This window comes from Hyla sarda, chromosome 2 (assembly GCF_029499605.1).
Source record: "Hyla sarda isolate aHylSar1 chromosome 2, aHylSar1.hap1, whole genome shotgun sequence".
Taxonomy (NCBI): domain Eukaryota; kingdom Metazoa; phylum Chordata; class Amphibia; order Anura; family Hylidae; genus Hyla; species Hyla sarda.
In genome coordinates, this window is record NC_079190.1 from 478,047,026 (window position 1) to 478,067,081 (window position 20,056).

Genomic DNA, 20,056 nt, shown 5'->3' on the forward strand with positions numbered 1-20,056 from the left:
CCCTTTAGCTATATATATATAAAACCCAATGGGGGAGATTTATCAAAACCTGTGCAAAGGAAAAGTTGCCCAGTTGCCCATAGAAACCAATCAGATCGCTTCTTTCATTTTTGAGAGGCATTGATAAAAATGAAAGCAGCACGCTGATTGGTTGCTATGGGCAACTGGGCAAATTTTCCTCTGCACAGGTTTTGATAAATCTCCTCCAATATGAGTATGTGTGTGTGTATTCCCGTATTACATCCAAACGGCTAAAGATATTAACATGAAACTTGGCACACGTGTTACTTATATGTCAACAACAAACATAGGATAGGTGATTTAGTCTTAACCCCCCCCCCCCCCCCCCCCATTTGCCAGGGTTGGGTCTTTTGTTTAATGTCCCATACAAGTCTATGGGAAATATATGTTACTGCATAACTACCAAATGGCTGGAGATATTTCGATAATACTTGATCACATGTTACTTATATGTCCACTTTAAATATAGGATAGTTCCTCAATCTGATTAATAGGAGTCTGGCCACCATTAGCTAACTGTTTTCTGTTAGCCACCATGGTGTGGACTCTGGGGGTCGACGGTGGATGCTCTGTTCAGAAGGTAAGCCTCTCTACCTCTCGCCTGCTACTGCTTAGTTCTTATCTTCTTACTTTTCTATTTCTGCTCACTCCGTTCTGATTTTTTACATTCTTTTCTTCTACCCTTCCTTATCTCATCAAGCTCTGACCCGCTATTTAATGCCCTCATAGGTCACGCAAAAAGTTTTCTGTACTGACGCTCTCCGACCGAGTTACCTGTTCCTGTTACCTTTCCTGACTTAGCCAAACTATTGTTTTGAGCTCCTGGTACGAACCTTTTTGTAATCTCCTGTGTATAACTAAGTTGGGATAATATTTTGTGGTCAATGTATTATTGTGCTCCTAGCACTGTTTCTTTGTCTATGTTTATGAAACATAATAAACTTTAATTTGGGGGGGAAAAATAAAGGATAGTTAATTTAACCCTTAACTACCCTCATTTGTGAGGGTCTGGGATTTTGTTTATAGTCCCATGCAAATCAATGGCAAATGTATGTTCCCACATAACTTCCATACGGCTGGAGATATTTCAATAATACCTGGTACACATATTAATTATATGTCAAATAAAAATATATGATAGTTAAATTAACCATTACCTACACCCTTACATAAAAGATGAGTTTTTGTTTAAAGTCCCATGCAAGTATATGTATATATAAGTATATATAGTATTGTTACGCCAAGCGCTCCGGGCCCCTGCTCCTCCCCGAAGCGCTCGCGGCGTTTCTCTCCCTGCAGCGCCCCGGTCAGACCCGCTGACCGGGAGCGCTGCACTGACATTGCCGGCGGGGATGCGATTCGCATAGCGGGACGCGCCCGCTCGCGAATCGCATCCCAAGTCACTCACCTGTCCCGGTCCCCGGCTGTCATGCTCTGGCGCCCACGGCTCCACTCTCTAGGGCGCGCGCGCGCCAACTCTCTGAGATTTAAAGGGCCAGTACACCAATGATGGTGCCTGGCCCAATCACCCTAATTAGTTTCCACCTGCTCCCTGGCTATATTACCTCACTTCCCCTGCACTTCCTTGCCGGATCTTGTTGCCTTGTGCCTAGAGAAAGCTACTCTGTGTTTACCACTACTGTGTTCCTGACCTTCTGCTATTACCATTGACTACGAACCTTGCCGCCTGCCCCGACCTTTTGCTACGTCTGACCTTGCTCTTGTCTACTCCCTTGTACCGCGCTTATCTCAGCAGTCAGAGAGGTTGAGCCTTTGCCGGTGGATACGACCTGGTTGCTACCGCCGCTGCAAGACCATCCCGCTTTGCGGCGGGCTCTGGTGAATACCAGTAGCAACTTAGAACCGGTCCACCGACACGGTCCACGCCAATCCCTCTCTGGCACAGAGGATCCACCTCCAGCCAGCCGAATCGTGACAGTAGATCCGGCCATGGATCCCGCGGAGGTCCCGCTGCCAGTTGTCGCTGACCTCACCACGCTGGTCGCCCAGCAATCCCGACAGATCGCCCAACAAGATCACCAGCTGTCGTACTTGACCACCATGACACAGCAACTTCAGTCACAGCTACAGCAGCTTCAGTCACAGCTACAGCAACTTCAATCACAGCTACAGCAGCAACAACCATCTCCTCCGCCGGCTCCTGCACCTCTTCCACAGCGAGTGGCCGCTCCTAACCTCCGCTTGTCCCTGCCAGACAAATTTGATGGGGACTCTAGACTTTGCCGAGGTTTCCTGTCACAATGTTCCCTACATTTGGAGATGTTGTCGGACCAATTTCCTACAGAACGGTCGAAGGTGGCTTTCGTGGTTAGTCTCCTGTCTGGGAAGGCTTTGTCTTGGGCCACACCGCTCTGGGACTGCGATGACCCTGTCACCGCCACTGTACACTCCTTCTTCTCTGAGGTTCGCAGTGTCTTCGGGGAACCAGCCCTAGCTTCTTCTGCCGAGACTGCCCTGCTGAACCTGGTCCAGGGTAATTCTTCAGTAGGCGAGTACGCCATCCGATTTCGTACTCTCGCTTCCGAATTATCTTGGAACAACAAGGCTCTCTGCGCGACCTTTAAAAAAGGCCTATCCAGTAACATCAAAGATGTGCTGGCCGCACGAGAGATTCCTGCCAACCTGCATGAACTAATCCATTTGGCCACCCGCATTGACATGCGTTTTTCTGAAAGACACCAGGAACTCCACCAGGAAAAAGACCTTAATCCCTGGGCACCTCTCTCACGGTATCCCTTGCAATCTACCCCTGTGCCTCCCGCCGAGGAGCCTATGCAAGTGGATCGGTCTCGCCTGACTCTTGAAGAGAGGTCTCGCCGTAGGGATAAAAATCTATGTCTGTACTGCGCTAGTACCGAACATTTCTTGGTGGATTGCCCTATTCATCCTCCACATCTGGAAAATGCACGCACGCAACCAGCTCACGTGGGTCTGGCATCTCTGGCTACGGAGTCTGCCTCTCCATGTCTCTCTGTGCCCGTACGGATTTCTCCTTCTGCCAACTCCTCCTTCTCTGCCGTGGCCGTCTTGGACTCTGGTTCTTCTGGAAATTTTATTCTGGCCTCTTTGCTTGATAGGTACTGCATCCCGGTGACCCGTCTCATCAAGCGGCTCTACATTTCTTCGGTCAACGGAGTCAAGTTGCACTGCACTGTGCGTTACTGCACAGAGCCCCTGCTTATGAACATTGGACCGCATCTCAAGAAAATTGAATTTTTGGTTTTGCCCAACTGCACCTCTGAAGTCCTCCTCGGTCTGCCATGGCTCCAGCATCATTCTCCCACCCTTGACTGGACCACCGGGGAGATCAAGAATTGGGGTCCTGCTTGCCGCAAGAAATGCCTCACTTCTGCTCCCAGCCCCGTCTGTCGAGCCTCAGTGTCTCCTCCTGTGCCTGGTCTCCCTAAGGCCTATCAGGACTGTGCCGTGCCTCCTCATAGCCCCCGTCCTGGTGACACTCTGCCCCTTGCCAAGCCTCACCCTCTGCCCCCCTCCCCATTCCCACTCCTTCTGAACTGTCTGCCGTGCATGAGCATACCCAGGACTTCACTGTCCCCCAGAAGGAGACTCTACAATCGCTCCCAATGTCCTCGTCCTATGTGGAGCGACATCCCAACAAAAAGAGGGGGAGACCTAAGGGGGGGGTACTGTTACGCCGAGCGCTCCGGGCCCCTGCTCCTCCCCGAAGCGCTCGTGGCGTTTCTCTCCCTGCAGCGCCCCGGTCAGACCCGCTGACCAGGAGCACTGCACTGACATTGCCGGCGGGGATGCGATTCGCATAGCGGGACGCGCCCGCTCGCGAATCGCATCCCAAGTCACTCACCTGTCCCGGTCCCCGGCTGTCATGCTCTGGCGCGCGCGGCTCCGCTCTCTAGGGCGCGCGCGCGCCAACTCTCTGAGATTTAAAGGGCCATTGCACCAATGATGGTGCCTGGCCCAATCACCCTAATTAGTTTCCACCTGCTCCCTGGCTATATTACCTCACTTCCCCTGCACTTCCTTGCCGGATCTTGTTGCCTTGTACCTAGAGAAAGCTACTCTGTGTTTACCACTACTGTGTTCCTGACCTTCTGCTATTACCATTGACTACGAACCTTGCCGCCTGCCCCGACCTTCTGCTACGTCTGACCTTGCTCTTGTCTACTCCCTTGTACCGCGCTTATCTCATCAGTCAGAGAGGTTGAGCCGTTGCCGGTGGATACGACCTGGTTGCTACCGCCGCTGCAAGACCATCCCGCTTTGCGGTGGGCTCTGGTGAATACCAGTAGCAACTTAGAACCAGTCCACCGACACGGTCCATGCCAATCCCTCTCTGGCACAGAGGATCCACCTCCAGCCAGCCGAATCGTGACAAGTATAAGTATATATATAAGTATATAGTATACGTATATATAAGCCCCACCCCTTATATTATCTACCCTTTTTGTGCATCGGTCTGTCTTGCAAATCACACCCAGTCTCACAAAGCCACATACATCCCCTTCTATTTTCAGCTTACAATATCTTCATCACAAATCAGTCCCACCTGAAGACAGGATGTGAGGATGGGACATAAGGACATGAGGTCGGGATATGAGGTCAGGATATGAGGTCAGGATATGAGGTTGGATATAAGGTCAGGATATGAGGACTGGATATGAGGTCGGCATATGAGGTCGGGATATGAGGACGGGATAGGAGGATGGGATAGGAAGAAGGCATGGAGGATGGGATAGGAGGACAAGATTGGAGGTCGACATATGAGGACAGGGTATGAGGTCGGGATATGGGGATGGGATATGGGGTCAAGATAGGAGGACGGGATATGAGGTCGAGATAGGAGGTCGGGATATGAGGACAGGATGTGAGGTTGAGATATGAGGATGGGAGAGGAGGTCGGGATAAGAGGTCGGGATAGGAGGTCGAGATATGAGGATGGGATATGAGGTTGGGATAGGAGGACGGGATAGGAGGTCGAGACAGGAGGACGGGATAGGAGGTCGGGATATGATGACGGGATATAAGGTTGAGATAGGAGGTCAGGATTTGAGGACAGAATATGAGGACGGGACATGAGGTCGAGATATGAGGATGGGATAGGAGGTCGGGATAGGAGGTCGAGATATGATGACGAGATAGGAGGTTGAGATATGTGGACGAGATATGGGGTTGAGATATGACAAAAATATATTAAGATCGGATATGAAGTAAAAAGCTTCCTCCTTCGTTGATTTTCCTCCCCAACAAGGATTATGAAGTTTCTTCAGGAGAATGTATACTGTGTACCACCCAGCTTTCCCATTCTATTGAAGAAATATCTGTCTAGTAATACGTATAGATGATAGGAGCAGCGCATTTAATTGCAAACACTTGTAGCGGGTGCAAACGGGTATAGGATCATTGCAAAGCAATCCAGGCTGATATATTTCGGATAAGCGCAGTACACCAAAAAAAAGTCCAGTTCAAGCATGGTTTACTCCATGGTGCAGCAATTTCAGTAGTCTCATGCTACCTTTTTCAAGTCAGACACTTTTTGGTAATGCAGCTATACTGGAGCTCTTCAGAGACATACTGCATGCCACCCAGCTTTTCCAGTTTCCAGAGGACCCAGCAGTGATAGGTTGCTCATCTTTCCTGCCCTTTTTACTACAGCAGTGCTGCCATGCCCTCTCCCTATCCCTGCACTGATGCCTTATCCTCCCTTCCCTTCTCTTAGCCCACACTAAATTTTCTCTCCCTCATGCCCCTGTCTGCTTTCCCTGCCAAACACAAACTATTCTCAGCACCTTCCTACCACTTAGTTAAATCATACTTTACCATGACATTGGTCCGGCAGCAGGATATTTAAAACTCCTGGGAAATCTCCGCAGCACGAGAGTAACGCAATGAGGAAATGTACAAGAAGTTTAATAGACTTGCAAGGGGCTTCCACTACATATCCAGATAACGTTAGTCAAGCTACAGAGACAGCTATTAGAAAAGATATGATGACATTCTGTAATGGAGCTGGATGTGGATCCTCTAACCTGTGTGGCTGATGACACGGACCATATCAGGGAGCGGAATCTGAGGTGCCGCTAGTCTTCACCAGAGCCCGCCCCAAGGCAGGATGGGCTTGCTGCGGAAGGTGACACCCAGGTCGCTACCCCTAACACAGCTCAACCACACAGGTAGCTGGGTAGCAAGGTGAGGTACCAGAGGATAAGGCAGTAGTGAAGTCAAACATAGCAGAAGGTCAAGGTAGGCGGCAAAGGTGTGGAGTCAAATAACATAGTGGGAAGGTCTGGATACACGTTTAAGGCAAACAGGCAATATGGAACATTTAATCTCAGGCTAGGGGTACTGAAGATCCGTCAGGGAAGTATGGGATGGGAGGTGCAGGGACTATAATGTGGTGTCAGGTGCAAACACTAATTATGGGCGCACTGGCCCTTTAAGTTTCAGAGCTCCGGCGCACGCGCGCCATAGGAGACGGAGACGCGCACGCTGGAGCTGAGACACAGAGGCAGCAGAGCAAGTTGAGTGATGGGCTGGGATTCGCATGCGGGCGCGTCCGAATCCCAGCCCCGCCGGCAGACGGGGACCCCGGGACACTGCGGTCACAGCCGGAGCTTGTGGCCGGAGCTTACGGCCGGAGCGCAGAGCGTGACACATTCCTTAATTTTATTATATTTTTACTCAACTTATAGATAGATAAATAAATTTGAGAATTATAGGAATCTAAACATGTGCATTGTGAAGGGTATAACTTATTGGATGCCCAGAGTTACAAGTTAAATTGCAAAAGTAAATACACTCATAGAGGGCTTCCATTAGCTGAGAACAATTGAGTGTAATGAGCTGTCTTTCTACATAGGCTCTTGATTCCCTCTCTGTGGGACCTCCTGGCATGGGGTAATGAGAATGAATCTCTGTTTAATGAGTAATTTTCTTGTTGTGGGATTTGCTTTTAATGTTCTTCACGCTGTGAAGTTACCATATAAACTTTGCAACCTTAAGATTCATTCTGACATTGCCATTCATTAAAAGATAAAAAAAAATCTATCTAAGCTATAGATGACCCATTACTGGAGGAATTATGTGTGCACAAATAAAATCTATCAGAATTTTAATCATCTGAACACAGTCGTATTAATAAAATTAGCATTTTTTTACACCTGACCTTTTTGGTGGGGTATGAAACAGAAACATTTGAAAAGTGATACAATAAACATGTAATGATATTATTTTTAATTTGAAATGTTGTTTTTTCCTCCTCACCTTCTAAAAATCATAACGCTTTAAATTTTGAACCTACAGATTCATTTGAGGGCTTATTTTTTTGCGCCACCAATTGTACTTTGTAATGACATCAATCATTTCACCCAAAAATTTACAGCAAAACTAGAAAGTAAGTATTTGAGGGGCAAAATTGGAAACAAAATAACATTTTGTAAATTTTTGTGGCTTCTGATTCTATGCAGTGCACCAGATCTTTATTCTGTAGGTCCATATGGTTAGAAGGATATCTAATTTATATAGGTTTTATTTTACTACTTTAAAAAATTATAACTACATGCACCAAAATTTGTATGTGTAAAATTGTCATCTTTTGACCCCTATAACTTTTTTATTTTTTCATACACAGGCATGTATGAGGGCGAATTTTTAGCGACATGATCTGGAGTTTTTATTTGTACCATGTTTGTTTTAATGGGACTTTTTGATTGCTTTTTATACATTTTTTTGGGTATGCAAAGTGACCAAAAATACGCAATTTTGGACTTTGGAATTTTTTAATGTGTACGCCATTGACCTTGCAGTTTAATTAATATTATATTTTTATAGTTTGGACATTTGCACATGCGGTGATACCACATATGTTTTTTTTCAATTATAAGGTACAAACAGAAACTGTAGAAAAACGTAATGCACTCACCCAGTATAAATCTTCATGCATCTTGTGTAAAGCTGGATATCCACCTGTGATGGGGTAATGGATTCACAGATAGGTAAGCGTTGCGGCGGGGAGGTGAGCAGGGTGTGGGGGGGGTGGAGGGTCGTGGAGATAACAGTCTGTTTCACAGGCGCTTCATCCGGTTCTTCCGCTTACCTACCTGTGGATCCGTTGCCCCATCACCGGTGGATATCCAAGAATGTGTAAGTAGCAGTAGCACCCAGAGCAAGTTTTAGCGGTTGTACCATATATCCATTCAAGCAACACGTCACATCTTGCAGTGCCTAGGCTATCTCTACTGGTATATTATTTTTAACCAGTCTCCGCAGAATGAATTGCCACGTCAATTCTTTTTGCGAAATCTGGTCAGAAATGCATTGCCGTCTATGTTTTATTTCTCTGCATGTGTATTTTAATGAATAGATTAGAATATGATTAATAATTCGTCTTCTGTTTGATTTCTCTTCTTTCTATGATTTTTCCATTTTAACTAATACATTTTTGCTACTTTTCGTCTACTCTTCAGTCTTGATCCGGCTGTGATGTTCTTTCTTATATGTATTCCGTGTGTGTTCAGCAAAGAACCAGATTACCGCTAAACTTCTCTGTACACTTGAAGTAGCAAACAACATCTGTCTTAATGCAGTCTTAATTTCTTATCAGAGATTCTCAGTTGGTGGGGTCACTCGAGGACTCTGAATCCCATCTTATGAGACATTTCATTGTTGCTCTTGAGTTTTTCTCTACTTTGCATCAAGTTTAGTTTTCTTAATCTTTATAGAATTAAGATCTTTAAAGAACTAATGGAAAAACTCACTAGATGTATATACACTACATGCACTGCATAATATTTTTTTTAAATAATTTTTATAAATGTTTTTTTCCATATGATAAACTCAATCTAAGCAATTGCATATCCGCTTTATCTTTCAGCATTGTATGCATTTGTGGGTTCCTAGCTTTTTAACCCCTTAAAAGGGTACTTCGGTGGAAAACAATTTTCAAATCAACTGGTGACAGAAAGTTAAACAGATTTGTAAATTACTGCTGTATACTCCAGAGGACGTTGTGTAGTTCTTTTCAGTCTGACCACAGTGCTCTCTGCTGACGCATCTGTCCATGTCAGGAACTGTCCAGAGCAGGAGAGGTTTTCTATGGGGATTTACTCCTACTCTGGACAGTTCCTGACATGGACAGAGGTGTCAGCAGAGAGCACTGTGGTCAGACAGAAAAGAACTACACAACTTCCTATGGGCTTCCTCATACAGCAGCTGATAAGTACTGGAAGGATTAAAGGGGTATTCCAGGATCTAAGCTTTTTCCTCTATCCAAAGGATAGGGTATACAATGTCTGATCGCGGGGGGCCGCCACTGTGATCCCCCCGTTGTCTCCCTACAGCACCCGCATTGTATGAGGGGCTGCATCTCCAGTGTTGGCCGTTATGCCCCCTCCCATAGACATGAAAGGAGGCGGCATGGTGTGACATCATGGAAGTTTCCGACACTGGAGACGCAGCCCCACATACAATGCGGATGCTGTAGGGAGTTCGTGGGGGGTCCCAGCGGCAGGCCCCATGCAATCAGACATTGTATCCCTTATCCTCTGGATAGGGGATAAAAGCTTAGATCCCGGAATACCCCTTGCAGGGCCTGACAAAGTGCTTATTGTGTGATACGGACCATCGCCCAACCCACTCCCCCGGAAAGGATATTGTACCAGAAAAGCCTAGCGGGATTAATTATAGTGAAGCAGCAGTGCCGGGTATTATCTGTTGTGGAGTGTTGGTATTAAAACAATGTAGGCAGAAAAATATTTATTTCATTGTATAACATTGAAAACCAGTGAAAAAGTTTTGGATTGTAAGTCTTTGACCAAAACTTTTAGTATGTAGTATATTTTGAAGTGGAAATATTCTAACATATGTGAACCCCAGATACATTCGCTATACTCATGGTAGGGTATGAGTCATCTCTCCCATGAATGCGTCTTCATTGATCAAAGATCTAAAGTTGTTATGTTTTACGCCATTCCAGACAGTTGGCAGTGCACATGGTGATCTCTGGATCGTGTGAAGCTGCTCATCCATGGGGCTCCAATCTACCATTACTAGAGGCAAGTCTAGAGCATCTGTGAATGGGTTTAAACTTGCTGGACTCTACATTCTTTGGAAGGCCTGTCTTTTAGGTTTATAAATCTTTTAGGCATTTCCACATCACAGTAAATAAAATGATAAAAAAAAATTTATGAGTTAAGTTTTTTTCTTATTTTACATTTTTTTCCTTTTACATATATTTGACATTAACTTACCAGAACTTTAAAGGGGTTATCCAGGAAAGCATTTTTTTTATGTATCAACTGGCTCCAGAAAGTTAAACAGATTTCTAAATTACTTCTATTAAAAAAATATTAATCCTTTCAGTACTTATGAGCTGCTGAAGCTAAATTGTTCTTTTCTGTCTAAATGCGATCTGATGACACCTGTCTCGGGAACTGTCCAGAGTAGAAGCAAATCCCCATAGAAAACCTCTTCTACTTTTTGCAGTTCCCGAGACAAGCAGAGATGTCAGCAGAGAGCACTGTTGCCAGACAGAAAAGAACAACTCAACTTCAGCAGCTGATAATTATTGGAAAGATTAAGAATTTTATAATAGAAATAATTTATAAATATGTTTAACTTCCTGGAACCAGTTGATGTATAATATAAGTTTTTACCTGGAATACCCCTTTGATTCTGCGTGGCAAACATCCATGGATATTTATTTAGTTTTTAACAGACTCCAGAAAGCTTTCTTGTACTGTTTGCCTTGTACAGAATATATTATGTCCAAATCGATTTCAGAGCAAGCCATAGTGAAGGCATCAGGTGTAGAAACATACTCTTATTTAACCTTAGTTACTGCGATTTCACGATTCTCTTTCACCAATTTAGTTTTAACCTCTTCAAGCACTTGGAGCATCTGATGTGATGAACAGCAATAAAGGACACTGTAGAACATTGGTAGAAAATTGTTGGTTTATTTTGGCTATTTTCTGTTTCCATTGCACTTCAAAGTGTACAGATGTAACCATGGTTATCTAGAGCAGGCATAGGTACTTCAGCACTGCAGATGTTTTGGACTACATCTCCCATGATGCTTTTTCAGCATTTTGTGCTTGAATCTACAATTCCCTGAAGCCCTGTGGAGAATGATCTTCCCCCCACCCAGCGGTTGCTCCACCCACTAAAGCAGACAGACTGCCTTTCAGCACCTGACTAGTGATGTATTGTCTCGGGCCACACTGCAACCTTGGAAAAGCTAAGACAACACATATTTTGTATGCTGTTAAAAATGAACATTGGGGCAAATTGGGGCACATAAGAATTGCGAGACCACCATCAAACACAGGATCCTAGGATACCCCTTCTAACCTGTTTGGATAATTTATCTCAACGTCAGGACTGCAGTACAATATTTTAACGTATTAGGGATCAAGGTGATGCTGGCTTCATCTGTACCTCAAATCTTTAGGGATATTGGAAGAAATTTGAACCCTAAAATCTCCAATAAAACCTTTAAATGGAAAAGTATACTGGTAACCTGAACCTCTTTGATCTCTTAGATCATGAGTTTAACCAGAGGTGGATTACGTACAGTAAAATAGGACCTTGGGGCTTATTCATGTATGGAAGAAGCCCACCCAGCTGTCCTCTGTGGTGGCTACTCCAAGCCACAGATACTAAAAGGGCCCACGAAAAAACCCTACTTGCAATCCTAAATGAAAACTTAATTTTTATTTTTGTGTATTTTATTACAAAGTGTGAAGTATGTATATAGACATGTGAGGCAGATTTAAAAACAAACATTGGCGGAAAGACACTTTTAGGATCCTTGTGGGTGGTCTGCCTGCTGGGACCCTACAATCTTCAGAACAATGTCTGACTTCCTGCTGAGCACTCCAGCCCTATCTTTTGAAATATCTTAGATGTCAGAGATGATTAGGTTGGACAGTGACCACCCACTCAGTCAATTACAGGCTGCAGTGGTAGCCCATCTCATCCGGTGATTGGCTGGTGAGTGAGTGGTCACTGCTAAGACCAGTTCATATTGAAAGGTAGGAGCTAGAGCGCTCAGCGGGTAGAGATGAGTAGGTATAGGGTATTTGATTTACATCCTCAAATACTAAAAGGCATAGAGGGCCCACAAAAACCCTACTCGAAATCCTACACTAAAACTTAACTTTTATTGTTGTGTGTTTTATTACAGTGTGATTTGTCTGGACAGTGATTGGCCCACTCAGTCAATTACCCACCAATGTGGTACCCATCCTTAGTCGATGATTGGCTGAGTGGGCTGTCCTTGCCGTGAGCAGTTTGTCTCTGAAGGTGGGGGCGGAGTGCTCAGCGGGAAATGTTGAGTACTGCTCTGGAGATTTCAGTGGGACTGAACACTAGGATACACAGGGGATATGTTTTTAATGCTGAATAACAAGCATTAACTATTTAATGGCAGTTCCCATATTAACTGCTGGAACTGTATGTGGTCCCATTCATGGGGGGGGGGGGTACCTTGGAATGACCATGTACATCATAATCTAATTAATAGAAGGAAGGGGTAGCTGCAGTGTGTACCCAACAACACTGATGACACTGGATTTATTAAAAATTCTAAAGCATCATCACTGACTGCCCAACGGGTTGGAAATCTCCCATAAGTCGCGTTCCTTATCTGCTTTTTTTTTACCTGATCTTACTTTTTGCCTTTTCCCTGACCATTCTATTGCCTTCTGATTTTGTACTATGCTGCCCTCTAGGTTTTGACTTTCTGACTTGTCACTGGTTAACCCTTTGTCTGATTATTGTGAACCTCTGTGCCCTTGTGTTGCCCTCTGACTTTCCTTGACAGGCCATGCACTTAGTCCAGTATATGGGCTGTCGTTGGGGGCAGCTGTTTTGGGAGGATTGTCCAAGTAGGTAGGCACAGTGGTTTGGGGCAAGCTCAGGTCTAAATTGTTCTTTTCCTGATGTTACATTATCCCAGGATTTACTCTGATTGCCAGATTTTGAATCAGGATAAAAATGTTCTCAGTAAGATTAGTGAAATTCTAACTTATGTTTTTTTTTTTGTGTGTTTGTTTTGCTTTATTTATGTTTTTTTTCTTTTTTGCCTTCCTCTGAGTCAAGCACTGTAGGGCTGAACTGGATATTTTTAGCCTTGCAAACTATGTTACTAAGTATAGTTCATTTACATGGTTCTACACAATTAGCAAGGTGCTGAGTTAATGACATTTCACCTTAGGGACCGATTACATATTCAGATATTCATGTATTCACTGATGTGAGTGCTACAGACACATAGAACGAACAGTCATTTTAACACTTTTCAAAATAAGATGAAAGATTAGTTTTTCTGTTTGTCTTTTTTTGTCTGGGGGGGGGGGGGGAGCTTGGATGATGTATTGTATGGGACCTCATCAATCTTTACATTCAGTGCTCCAATAGTTTCGTATTCGTTAGATTGAGTTTTAAGTCTAATTAACGGATTGGGTGTTGATGACTTCATTACACCTTGGAACATATTTGCCAACATTAATGTAAAAATGTGTTGTAATGTGAAACTGTCAACACGACTGAGTGATGACATATAACTTTTAATTGTTCAGTTTGTTCCTAGTGAGGGCCATAACATTTTCCTCATTACGGGCTCATTAGCATATCTCCCCGGACCTCCAATACAAAGAGTTTGTGTTTTATATAACCAGGCCTCATTAATGTGCATCTCATTATTGATCAGTTGGTTGCAGCAAAGGGGAAGAAAGACTTTGGAGTCATTTAGACATTAGCGCTTTATTGATTAAATTAGGCGGTTATGACAGGAATAACCTATTTAATCTACGCTGTAGAGTCAATCATTTATTTCTTCTTATAGAGTCATTACCAGATCACAGTTTAATGAAGAGGAACACATTTAAAACTCATTTAATAATATTTATTTTAAGCAAATTATTCCTTTTACAAGAAAACAGGGCAATAAAGATTATAAATGGATTTTGGAATGCCTACTATCATTAACCGATGAATCAGGTACCCAGAAGCTCTGTAAGGCCTAATACATAAAGTAGTTAGAGTTTAAAGGAGAATCATGAAAAAAAAATTGTATTGCTGATTTAAAAAATAATAATAAATGATGTTAACTACGTTTACCATAGCACCCAGCACTGAAAGTAAAAGAAGAATCTATGTTTTTGTTACAAGGGTCCAGGGACATTTAATCAGCTGGACTCTATGGGAAAACCTGGCAGCAGGGGATAAAGGGGGTATTTAAGGATTTTTTTTATTTATTTAACTATGCTATAGGGGCTGTAAAGTTAGTGTAGTTCATAATATAGTGTCTGTACCTGTGTGTGAATGCTGGTCTCACAATCATCATGTGACCTTTGCCCTGTGTTGTTTCCCAGGTTGCCGTGCGGCCCGAGATATTACAACACTATTCAGCTGTTAAAAGGGAGCCTATCTGCTCCAATTGGTGGAGCGACTGCTGGGTGGGAAAGAGATCATTCTCCAAAGGGCTGCAGGGAATTGTCCCAAGTGTGCTTCAATGGGTGGGGTGGCTGATGTATGGGAGGGAGAAAAGGGAACTCACACAAACAAGGTATCCTGGGACTTGTAGTTGGAGGGAGGCAACTCCAACACGAAATAGCCATTTCACAAAAAGAAGGCAGCAGCCTTTGGTGGACTCAACCTTCCTAAGCATGTCCATTACTGTCTGACAGGTAAGTACTAAAATCACCTTTGGGGACATTTATCATTCTTGGCTTTGATAAGCAAGTTCTGAAGACATTTTTTATTTTTTTGCTTTAGTTTTGCTAATGTGCTACATATTTATTATACTATCACAGGTGATTGATAAATTTGGAGCACATAAGCAAAAAACAAAAAAGTTTTAGCTGAGACTTTTTAATTTTGAACACATACAGGAGTTTTGTACTCCAGGTCAGACCTAGAGCAGACTTGCGACTTTTTGTAAAGTGTTAGCAACTTTTATTTATTTTTTGCCTACGTGCGACATTCACAGATGATAAATTCGTGTTCACTGCAAAGTGAAAACTGAAATTAGGTAAGGCTGTTTGCAACTTTTTGCTTACCCACAAAAGTCACACAAAAAAGTGCTTAGGCGCATGTTTGCCTTTTTTTGTGCAACCTGTGTGAGCAAAAAAAGGATCTGAGTACCTTGAAAAATGTCCCCCATTAAGGTGAATAACTCATTTTAAGTCCCTGCAGCACCACCACCAAATAAATGAAGCATTACACAACTTTCATTAAAGTATACACCAAGAAAAAAGAGTTCAGACAACACCTAATATCATAAAACATATCATCTTTGTTTAAGACATATTTAAAATAACATGTATATATGGACGCAAAATGGATTGGCAATATGAAAGTGATCAATACAAAAAATTGGGGCTCACAGAAAACTTCTACATGTCCCTGCAGCACCACCACCACCACCAAAGAAATTAAGTATTACACAACCTTCATTAAAGGTAACCTCTTACCATGAACATGCTTTTGAATGTGTCATCAAGTTATAGAGAAGGAGCTGAGCAGAACGTTTTGTTACGCAAGACATAAGTCAAGACATTTTCTCACACAAACAAGGTATCCTGTCATGCCCCTCCCATAGACTTGCATAGTGGGGGCAGGGGTGATTTCACATGGGGCGTAGTCGTGACATCACGATACTCCGGCCTCGTGGTCGCCACCTGGCTGTTTGTGAGCTGGCACCGCGGCAGGCAGCTCAAACAGGTGGGTGGCGAATACAAAATAGTGGGGGGTCCCCAGTGGCGGGACCCCCGCGGTGAGTCCTTTGGATAGGGGATAAGATGTCTCAGGGTCGGAGTACCCTTTAAGTAGCCCCCTGGGTGGGTACCATCCTCTTCTAGTCCTGTCTGCTTGGGTTGCAAGTACGTCCACTTAGCATGATTGGCAGCCTTGGCACGGCCCGCATCATGCCTCTGCTCAGGGAGTCATGATGCTGGTTATGAATCACACTGAGGAGGCGATATGACAGCCGGAGCAGACGGGACCAGCAGAGGATGGCTCCCGTCCAGGGGACTACTAATGGGCCGACGGCAGACACCTTTCAAACATACCTTTATCATCACTGCCAGCAAGAAGGCTCTCAGGCACGGTAAGGAAGAAGATTTTAACATGTGATAAAATCTGATGACAGGTCGCCTATAAATGGGGCTGAGCTGTATTTTATTTATTTATTTATTTATTTTTGTAACTTTTTTTTAGCTATTTATTTTTTATTGTCTTTACATGGCCATAAAAAAAACACAGAATACAATATATGCACTTATATGGCTAAAATGCATTTTCATAAACATTTATTATCTATTATTGCCGAGCAGCAATATTTGCTTCCCAGTTGGTGGAACATATTTATTTACATTTAAGTATTTTTTTATTTATTTTTTCATATTAAAACTGAACAAAAAGTCAAAGAGGCCATTGTAGAGTGTTCCCTTAATTTCTCAGCTCCGAGAAATACACAAACTATAAACAGCAATAAACATTGGATTTATAAGGCCAGGAGAATGGGTCATGTGATCAGCTTTAATCCATTCTCACGCTACCATATTTTACCCATGAAGTTCTGCTGTTTTCAATCTTTTCAGTGAGTTGGAGCCAATTCTGTTAGGCTTTTAGTATTAGTAGCATTACAACGGTTTCATGTTCTGGACTCAAGGTATTTATTTCATTACTAATGAATATAATGCGTTATTATTGGACGATGATTGCTAAGAACTAATCAAAAACAGCTTTTTAAGTTTTTTGTAAAATTAGAAATTTAGAATACACACATTTTCTAGACAATTCTGCATCAAACAAACATTAGGAACATTTTAAAATGACAATTCTTTAAGAGAAAATGTTACGAATGATTTGCTGCGACTTTGCATACTTTTTTGGAACTTTTGTTTTCTCAGCTAGGCCTTAAGCATATAGTAGACCCAATGGTTTGGGCAATAAATTGACGTCATTGCGCTTCTGCATCAATTGGTGGATAGTCCGAGAGCCTTTTCTTCATTTCTGTAGCACAACAATGGGGCATACTTCTGTGTGTAGGGGCACAGTATTATACTGTGTATGGGGTCAGTATTGGGGCATAATACTGTGCAAGAGGAGACATATGGGGTGATAATGCCTTGTGTGGGGGCAGTATAGGGCCATAATACTGTGTGTGGGAGACAGAAGGGGACATTATACTGCAAGGGTAGAATTATACAATATGAAGGCACTAAGGGCACATGATACTGTGGGGGCACTAAGGAGGTTTAATACTATATGTGGGGCCCATAAAGGGGCATCATTCTATGTGAGGGCCATAATGGGCCATAGGAAAAAAATAGGGCTCTACAATTAATATGAAATGACTGAAACTAAAATTTAATTGCGTAGCATTTAAATGTGGGGATGGGGAGGGGGTTTTACAGAAGTGTGGTCTCAATTGTTCCTAAGTCCACATGTGAATATTTTTCAATATTTTAAGTAGGTGACTAGAGATAGGACAATTGCTAAATTATTTAGAACATGTGCAAAGTCAGGGCATGCTAATTTTTTAGTGCTAAAGTTAACCTAGATATAAATAGACTTTTCATAAGTTTGGTTTGGCTGGTTTCTGAACTTTGGCAAAAAGATGCTTCAGACCCAATTAGTTAATTACTATATAAGTACTTGTAAACTGTTTAACACAAAGTTAATGTCAAAGTTAGGTAAATGGATGGTACTTGGTGGTTAAACAAATGTATCCCTTTTTGGAAGCAGATGCCTGCTGGTGTTTATATGCACACATAGGCTTCCGAAAAAGCAATGTTTTTTACACAGTGATCCAAAAATGTTCCTTTTTGGAAGTAGCAACAGGTTTTGTGCCATGAAATTGAAGAATCAGTGGCTTTTCACAAGCTGTCAAAAAATATTCCTTTTTGAGGAGTAACAACAGTATTGGTAACCTAGAGCATATTAAAAATAGCTATTTTTCATGGGAAAATTGCAAGAAAATTTAACTTATTATGGTGTCCATGGCCTTAGTGGTTATTATCCCAAGGTTACAATGACAGATAACATTTCTATGATAAGTCTGGAGATAACACAGGATTCATCATTGGCAATAGGTGATCAGAGCGACTCATCTTCATCTCCCTTCTCTGCACAGATGCTTCAATACAAGTCACAAAGCATGCCCACAAATATGACCAGTTCTAGCCATAGCAGAGTAGGCAGCTGCCTAGAGTGCACCCTTGATGAGGGAGTCGCAAATATAACACTGGCGGTGCTGTGCTCTTCTATCTGCCGGCTATCAGGAGCACATGACCATATAATCATCCAGGGCTGGAGTCCTGCAGGAACGACTCTAGAAGTATGTTTACCCCTCCCTTTTCCTCCTCCCCATACCGGCCTTCTAGATGGTGATGATGTCACCATCCAATGACCAGTTACAGGTTGGGGGCAGAGCTCAGCCATGCAGGATAGGAGAGATCGTGGCTGAAGGACCTTTGATGATGCCATGGAGGAGGCAGGGCTGAGCTGGAGGGGAGGTCCCCTGTTTCCTGCAGTCAATACTGTTGTGCTGTGTGTCAACCCAGTTGTAAGGAGATTACATGAGGAGGGGGTTTGTTACACTGTGTCACTCCAATAGTAAGGTGAATATATGAGATTAGAGTTTGTTACAGTGTGTCACCCCAGTAATAATGTGAATATATGAGAAAGGGGTTTGTTACAGTGTGTCACCCCAGTGGTAAGGTGATTACATGAAGATGAGGTTTGTTACAGTGTTTCACCCCAATAGTAAGGAGATTACATAAAGATGAGGTTTGTTACAGTGTGTCACCCCAGTAGTAAGGAGGGTTGTGTCAAAGGTGCGGAGCTAATGAAAGGGTGGCAAAAATTCTTGCACTAATTCTGCTCACAACACCATTTAATAGAAGTCAATAGGTCACTTTTTGATTACGTTTTTCTGTCCAGGTATCTACTGTGGCATAAGATCATTTTAATTGGTAAAAATATATCATAATATCTATAAAATTAATAAATGCAATTTTTCACATCATATAACTCATAAACATAGTAAATAGACTTCTATAAAATTTGCTAATATTTTCATATATATTTATTGTCATGAGTTGAATTATACTGTATCTTATCAATCATTAATGGACTATAGAGAAAACTGAGTCCTAGAATGGATCCTGCTAGAGATTTGCTCTAAATACAAAACAAGTGTAAAGCATGAAATAAATCACCCATGTGAGATATAAGGGAGGACAGGCTCAAAAATGCCTTTTGGCATCACCCATCAATGTTAAGTGGTTTGTTCGAAACATATCACATAACTGACAGTTTCTGCAAATCTAACACACCGTATACCTCATCTGACCTTAACTTTCCCCTTGAGCATAGAGAAAGAGGGATGTACTGGGCTCAGATTTCTGGTTGGTTCATTCAGTGTCTAAACTAAGTCGTTTTTTCCTTTGGAATATCAAATATTCATATATTTGGGGAAATAAATATCTAAGATTTTTTTTTCGAATAAATCTTATGAACGCAATGAATTGACCTGAAGTGAAATGTTTCCTGCTCTTTCTATGAAGACAATAAAATTCAGCTTTTTCTTTAGAGTTGATAGCTGGACTGATGAAATAACTTACTGACTCCATAGCCCCTACAGAAGCCATATTTTCTGTTCGCCTTCATGACATTCTGCTAGATTTAAAGGATCAGTGATAGAAAAAAAAAAAAAAAGATGTAGCTTCTATGGCCACATCATGTTTATACAATTTTATAATATGGCTCCGGTGATCTAACGGAGTAATCTGGAGGAATATTTTTACATATAAAACAGCTCAGGGTGTCACAAAAAAAACTACTGCTAACCTGACGATCCTGCATTCATCCCGATTTGACGGTGCTGGTTCTTTTCTGCCCCAACACATAGCAAATGTCCTCTCAGCTAATCGGTGTCGGAAGTGGGTCACTGTCATGGCCAGTGATTGGCTGAGCATTTCTTATGTGTCTGGGAAGAGAACAGAAACATCAGGGAGCACTTGGTACA

At 42.7% G+C, this 20,056-nt stretch overlaps 1 long non-coding RNA gene across 1 annotated transcript; it reads left to right on the forward strand.

The window, feature by feature from the left end:
• The first annotated feature begins 523 nt into the window (after positions 1 to 523).
• On the forward strand, positions 524 to 10,107 carry LOC130357097 (uncharacterized). Its single transcript, XR_008889106.1, has 3 exons — positions 524 to 601; positions 751 to 846; positions 9,992 to 10,107. It is a non-coding gene; the product is annotated as an uncharacterized LOC130357097 (long non-coding RNA).
• The last annotated feature ends 9,949 nt before the right edge of the window (positions 10,108 to 20,056 follow it).